This window comes from Hetaerina americana, unplaced genomic scaffold (assembly GCF_022747635.1).
Source record: "Hetaerina americana unplaced genomic scaffold, ioHetAmer1.1.p SCAF_3, whole genome shotgun sequence".
NCBI classification, from domain to species: domain Eukaryota; kingdom Metazoa; phylum Arthropoda; class Insecta; order Odonata; family Calopterygidae; genus Hetaerina; species Hetaerina americana.
Window position 1 is genome coordinate 99,959,428 of NW_027286874.1, and position 7,930 is coordinate 99,967,357.

Genomic DNA, 7,930 nt, shown 5'->3' on the forward strand with positions numbered 1-7,930 from the left:
ATAATTGATGGGATTTGAACAGACTTCTAAACCATTGAAATTTCAAAAATAAAGAAAATAGTAAAAATTATGGCTTAATAACTGTGACTAATGAATATTTAAAGGCATCGAGTCATTAAAAGATGTAAAGAAGAAAGGGGAAGAAAACTCCAATGGCCGTAAGGATTAGTTGCCAATCTCTCGTCAGACCAATTGTTGTGTTGGTGTGACGGGAATCACGTCAGGGACCAACCACAACCTCTCGACCAGTGTGTGCTTGAGAATATCCTGGAATCTTTAACGGGGTCTACTCTACAGCCTCGTGAAGGATTCCATCTCCATCTGAAATTCTTTAACAGGGTCTCACAGCCTCGTGAAGGATTTCAGGCAGGATAGTGTGCGTGTGGCTGTGTGTTGGTCCCTGACGCGGATTAATCTCCCGTAAACCACCACAGAGGGTATTCTGGTCGAGAGGTTGTGGTTGGTCCCTGACGTGATTCCCGTCACACCAACACAACAATTGGTCTGACGAGAGATTGGCAACTAATCCTTACGGCCATTGGAGTTTTCTTCCCCTTTCTTCTTTATTGAGAGGCCGTAGAGCTCATTATTTCTTGCTATTAAAAGATGTGTATGAAATATGTAAAGAAATGTTAATGCATAATTAATCGTAATGTTCTGTGATCCCAATTCCATATTTGTGTGTCATTTCTGGTGCCTATTTGAAATATATTTATCATCTTTATATTTATATTCACTTCCTGAGTATTTTCACAATCTGCACTTCAAAATTTAAATCCCATCGTCAAAGATTTTCTGCGGAAGTTGCCCGTTCAAAATCGCCTAGGTTATGGCGACACTGTAACTTCTTTTCTCAATCAAGGAATACATAAATTGAGTGATAAAGTCTTATCTGACGTTCGTGCGAAATTCCGAATTAGCAAAATGAAGGATAAATTACTATCCTCCAATTTATTTGAAGATACTTTCGAGAACTTTTTTAACATAATCAGTCTTCGTGGTGGAAGTAAGCCCGAAGAGTTACAGAGGATGAGTGGGAAAAATGATGCCAGACGTAAATAAAAAATATTTTGGCATAAGGAGCTGGTTGTGAAATTGAGTTTATAGTTGCGTCAAGCACATTTTATGGCTGATAAGCGTCAACGATGATAGTTTTTTCTAAAACTAGAAATGATCTATTGAACTAATTTTGTCTCAATATGCCTATCAAACCTGTGCTACAATTATTTTTATTGTGGACAAAAATATCACCTGGCATTTCTAAACCTTTCTGTTACGACTGCTTTGAAGGGCTTTAAATGAGATGCTGCCGATTTAAAATACATTTAAACTTGACATTTGCTCGCTCACTCTGGTGATAGTGTTAACGGTCTTGATTTTCAGTTTATACTTATAACATTTTAAAGTAATTACATCTATAGAGGAGTCATTATTAAAAACTTATAATAATTTTTTAATCATAATCAGAATGGTTATGTTGCTCTACCGCGGTTAAAATGCAATATTTTCTTACACCTGCGACATTTGTTCTTGTGATTGACTAACTTCTCCTGTAGATACCATTGAAATAGTATTATATAATGGCGCTCTATGCAGGTAAGTTAAAAGTCTCTATTTGAATAGAAGGCCTTGTTTTGCTTTGAACAAAATCAAAACGACGTTGACCTTTGGATTGTCGTCACAAATATTCATGCCCATGTAGCAAGTAGATCTTAAATCTGGTTATCACTTGACGTCAAACATATTCACAGGGGCTGGTGTCAATGAGCCCTCAGTTTAAACGAGAATGAATATACTCTCAAAAATGCATTCAGTTGCTGTACATTCTTTAAGACAAAGTATTTTTGCTTTTAGCGCTGAAGAAGAGGTTAAAAAGTATCAATTAGAAGAGTTGACTGATGAGATTCTTTTCGCATGTGTGAGCTTTATAACAGTTTTTTTATTTGATTGATCCGGGAATGCCAAAATGTTTTGCGACGCTTACCTAGTTTTGATTTAAAAGGGTGTAGCTATAATTATTTTTAAAAATATTTTTAAGTAGTAGCATTAGTACTTAAGCATATCGAAAAAATGTAATGCTTGCCTATATGCCATGAGAATCCTACAAAACGGTTCCACACAGCAAAACTCGTATTTAGAGGTTTTAAGAGCGAAAGGAGAGTGCCTTGACCAAACATGACCTTGACATTGGATAATAAAATATTTTATCATGTACCATTTTCAAATTAGTATATTTCACCATTGACCTCATGAATCAATACTCCGTCAAGGGTTCAATAACAGATCTGAAAGATGCAATTATATCTGAAACTCAGGAATCGATTCGTCACGATTCCGAAATTCGCGTAATCAATTCCCTGCGCTCGCTTTTTGCCCTCTAGTCGTCTTCTCCGCTCCACAATACGCTTAAGACAACGGACCGCCTTCCACACATCCCTCGATCCCACGGCCATGACCTTGAGAGAACCATGATCTTTCGTAATTTCCTACTGAACTTTCTCTTCCGGGCCACCGCGGACTGACTTATATTATGGGGTTGAGTGTTGCGGGAGGGTACTTCTTGTTTCAATTTCCCCCTCCAGCTGTGTCTCGCGAGCGCGTTCGCATGCCGTGCCCTCTTGGTGCCTACCGGTCGTCTTCCCTCGTTGTTTGGTGAGCTCCAGCCAGAGCTTGGGCCCGAACGCCTTGACGAGAAGCAGCAGGAGGATGAGTATGAGTGCCACCTCGTCCAGGGCGGACAGTTTAACCTTGAGCATCTTTTCCCTTGTAGAAGTCTTCTTGTCCTTATTTCATCCTGAAAAATCGAGAAAAAAGAGTCATCGATGGCAGGCAGATGATTAAAATAAACCATCTCTCACGTGCGAACGCGATTTGTTGAATCTATTGATCGTTGGAACTTTGTTACAAATATCCTTTACATTATTTATATAAATTTATTCTCAGTTATACATATGATTCAAATATTTGGTGGCGTTTCCACATAAATCATTAATACGATACGTGTATTTTCTATTGTTTTGGGATCCTTGGCCTCGATAAAATTTCGTTATATTTATTTGTATCAATGGTTATATTCGGCGATGTTTCCACAAAAATGATATTCATAACAGGGCATCTAAATTTTTATTTTAACTGGAATACGTTTCTCTGGTCTTCGTTTTTGGCAGTTAAGTTTTTTATTTCACTTGATACGCGTGCCATTGCACGGAACATAGTTGACATAGCCATTTTTAGAAGAATTATAAAGCAAAGTTTCTTAAAATAAGCTTTTTTTTACTTCGTGCTTCTATCGAGTCTTTAATAGGCATAATTTTATCCTGTAAAGGATCAAAGATAATACAGAAGGAATACTTTTATAAAATAATAGAGGATAGTCCTCGTGGAGAGTTGGAAGTAATTATATAGTCCACTGGTGGAGAACTCTTGGTTTGAAATGCGCAAAATGTCTCGAAATGATTTCAGCCTAACTCAAGCTGTGTGATTTTCTAGGTACCAGGTCTTCCTGGAAAACAAGGAACTGAAACCTCTACTATGGTGGTATTATCACGCTATACAATTTAGTACCAGCTGAGTTCCTCCACCACTCGAACTGACCAGAATGAAGGCTGCGGTTTAACAGATGACGCCAACAAATATTGACAGGATAAAACCTTTTAGATCACCAATTTTGGTTTTATTATTTCACACCCATAGAATTTAAATTCAATTTCATTTTGAACGCATTTATTCGATAGGTTATGGATTTAGAATTGGAAAAAATAGGTGTCGTTTTGCGTCTTGAATTAAAATTACATTTTTGAAGGGCTATCGGCGTAATAATAACTAATAAAATTCGTGTAATTTTGACTTGTAACATTTTTAATGGAGCATTAATTAGTAACAGGAATGAGTTCAAGAAGTAGAAGTATTACTTCTGGCTGAATTGCGGAGATAAAAAGAAATTTGTATCATATAAAATGGATTATACGTTCTTGGATGAACGATGAATGATATAATTAAAGATAACGACAAGAATTATAATTAACGTAGATTATCTCGTGGTATAAACACAGGCAAAATGAGAGAAACTGGATCTGCGAAAGCCATCGATTTAAAAGGAATGCCTAGATAACTACTGCCTAGATAACTACTGAAGATTTTCAACTAGATAATGGCGAAAATTATCTATTAGCATTAAAGAGGAAATAAAAAATTATTTAGATATCTTTACTGAAGTAACTCGCGAAACTGTTGGCATTAATTTGACGCGACATTGACTCAATTACGAAGAGAGCATAAAAAAGGGTTTCACTTCTGAACGGTGGCTCCCAGGACTTATGATACAGAAGGAGGTATGGATCTGCATCGAGGAAAAAAATAAAGAGAGAGTAAGGAAGGGACCTGATTAGTAAGTATGTGAAATGCGAGAGGAAAAGTTTCCTCGCAACACATCATGCTCTGAAACTAATGCGCATCTGCTGGTTAAGAGACAATTCATTACTTCATTAAATTGACTGTTCAGGAGTCGATTTAAGAGAACTTTAACACGCGTCATAGCATGATCCTTCTGCAGAGGTACATCTAAGGACGCAGTGGGATGAATACCGAAGTGAGAAGCCAATTGAGCGCGCCCTGGTGGAGAGTATGACTGTTTGACGTTATCACGACGAGCGACCTCCGACCGTCCTAATCTGCGCTGTCGCCGCACGCACCGTGTGGATGCTGCCCATCTTCTATCAGCTTTGAACCCAGCCACCTGTGTAACTGATTGTATAAGTCACGTATATCAACGGAATTGCGTCACCCTTTCTCCTAAAAATATTTTTATTTTTTTATGATAGGCAAGCTTTTATATCTCGTAATCGAATCTTCTTCGGGCTTCTGATTGGGCTTATAAAATTCCCACAGTACTATTCCTGGCACCAATTAAATTTTGAATGCTTACGAGAATTATTATTAGATTTAGTTTTCTCCCTGGCCATGCATATACGCGCGCAGATATTCAGCGAAATATTATTGCACTTTTTAATCCCTTCTTAATACTTTTCCATCTAACTCTTGGTAGTAGTAGTAGTAACTCATGTGCAGCACTTATCAAATTTACCATTGCATCTCATTGTTTTGATTTTAACCACGAGAAATGGCTTTTATTTAACTCGGATCGTGTTAAATTTCGTTTTCTCTTAGTTTCACTCGAGAGATGCCTCCCCAGTATTGAAATATACTCTTATGTATGGGAACTTCACACCTATCGTAAAGTATACTACGAGACACCTATCTTAAAGTATCCTTCTCGCAATCAAGGAATAGATAGGTTTGAGTTGCTTTTGCTCACAACTTACAGAGATTGTTACCATCAAATGATTGTCTCTAAGCCTCAGTGTACGCTATATGTTGGTCCCTCTAAATTTCATAATCGATATTTGAAAAAAATTAATTATTCCGTGCAATGGAATGAGCAAAGGTTGTGGCCCTTCGCTTATTGATCGCTCAGGAAAAATTTCTGTGAAAAGTATTCGTAGTGTTTCCCAATTTTTTCCTAGAATGGTCAATGCCGCACGAAGGTTATTAGCCGGCGGATGGCTTTTTGAGTTCCACTCACGCGTGGCGGACTTGAGTGTTTATCGGCTTACACGAATCAGTAGTAAGGAGAAACCAAAGGAAATAGTTCAATTACCTTGCCTTCGGTTCCCAAAACAGCCGTGCTTTTTTTCTTTCCGCACTTAAATGATGACAAATCATTCCAACTTGTAAATACATCCAGGAATTATCAGGGAAAATTTCAATAGTACAACTTAATAATGATCGCGCTCAAGGTGGACTTCAGTTAACACGTTGGCATAACCCCCGCCATTAATTTTCTAGCGCCAGAGCACCACCTCCGCCAATGCCAACTACCCACCCTTGTTTGGATCTTGCTATCTCGGAACAATATTCGTAAGAAGTCGCTCAGAGATTAACAAAGACGGGCGAAGTACAAATATTCCCTCAGTTTGTACAGGACAACCGTTGATCAAAATCCCTTCGTCGGAGGGATTGTCGTCTTTCAAATCCTTAGACCACTGCTGTCTTTGTTAAGGGGTTCACTCTGCCGGGCACAAGCAAAACACGCGATGTTTTCTTCCTCGGTAGTTCTAAAAAATAATCGAGCGTTCCCCGACCGATGTTAAGTTCTTTGATTTTCGAGGCCAAGGTCTCTCTCCTGCTGGTCCAAGGATATCCACTTAACTCCTTACAAGAGGCTGCCCCCCCTCCTCTCGTCCCCTCGCCTCCCGCGTCTGCCCTGCACAAGCGGGCTCTCGTTTCTAAGGAACGATTCATTCCCTTTAAAAAAAAAAGAAATACCCCTCCCCCGCCTCTTACGACTCTCACTCCCATCCTTCCGAAGTCCCATCACGTCACTGCTCCCTCCCTTCAACCCTCTCTCCGTGTTTTCACTTTCGCTTTCTTCATTCCCTCCCGTCGCGAGACGGCGGTCTTTTAAATCCTGCCAATGATCGCGGCGAAACCTTTCCCGCGCTGTTCTTTCGCTGACTTCCCACTCCCCCTCGCTGACGGAGCCGATCAATTCATCGCTTCCATTCGGCACGCATTATTGCAATCAGAGCCGCGACCAGACGTTTTGCCGCCAGTGGCGAGACAATGTGATTTTTATCGTGTAAACTTCCTCGTTTCGAGGCCCAACTTTCCACGTTCTCCTCAGTTGGCTTCTGGTTTTCCGCTGTAGATTTCAAATACAATATTTCTATGGTGAAGCAGAGTATATTCCCCACATTATTTTCAGTTAATGTCAGTTTGTTTTTACTAAAGTATGACGATGGTGAGGGGGATTTCGTGGCTGTTGGTTAAGAGGATCCCGGCCTTAATGTGACCATAATATATCATTTAATAAGGTTCAATCTGCCTTCAAGTTCCGATGAATAATATTGTTAATTTTTGCAACTCTCGGGCCAAAAGGCCATTTAATAAACAAGTTGCAAATTTGTTCATTAAAATTCATCATAAAATTGTATTCGAACATCGGAGTGACCATGAAACTAGTCGTCCAGTTTCCAAAGGTTATGCCCAGATGGCTTATTTCAATTAAATATAAAGCACATTAAGTTTTAAAATTGCTATATCACACGCGGTATAGCCTTTATTTATCCATTAAATAATATTTTAACTTTCACACAGATTATCACTCATTAATAAAACTACGTACAGGTATAATACAGGTATATAATAAAAATGACGTTATGAAAAAAATATTAACATTCGCGAATAAATTTTCCTCTGTGATAACATGTAAAATGTTTCTTCAAAGTTTTATTTTTTGTACGTGGTAGTATTTTTTTGCATTAATATTATATAAACTTCGGTATTAAGAAAAATAATCGGTCGACGCTTCTGTAGCTTTGGGTTTTGCAATTCACGCAATCCACGTTTCCTCTAAAGATCAGCTTATTTCACGGGTATCCACATCTTCGCTGCACTTTAATTAAATTTTCAATGGAGAAAATCGCGTCTGAAATCCATGAAAATCGCAATCCAGTACTTCTGGCCTCACCGCCATTTACTTGGGAATCGATATTTCAGAGGCGATGGAATATCGGCGCTCGGAGTCATGAATCCCTGCTGCTCCTTGTCCTCACCGCACTTGTGCTACTCTCCTCCATCTCGCCTACATATCCTTCTCTTCCATTTCCTGTTATGATTTCTTCTTGTGATTAATTACAATTCAAGAGTCCTGGAAAAAGCGTGTTGAAAAATTGGGGGAGCGTTGTGAATAATTAAATATGGTTCATGACGAATTAGTTTGTTACGGATTCAATCTAAACGCGAATATTTAGTTCATTTCTTAGTGAATAATATCTTTTTAATAATATTAGGACTTGCAAGTAAAAGTACGTGCCAATACGTATGCCCACAATGCAAATATTGATGTCACCAAGTTGATTGATTTTTCTTT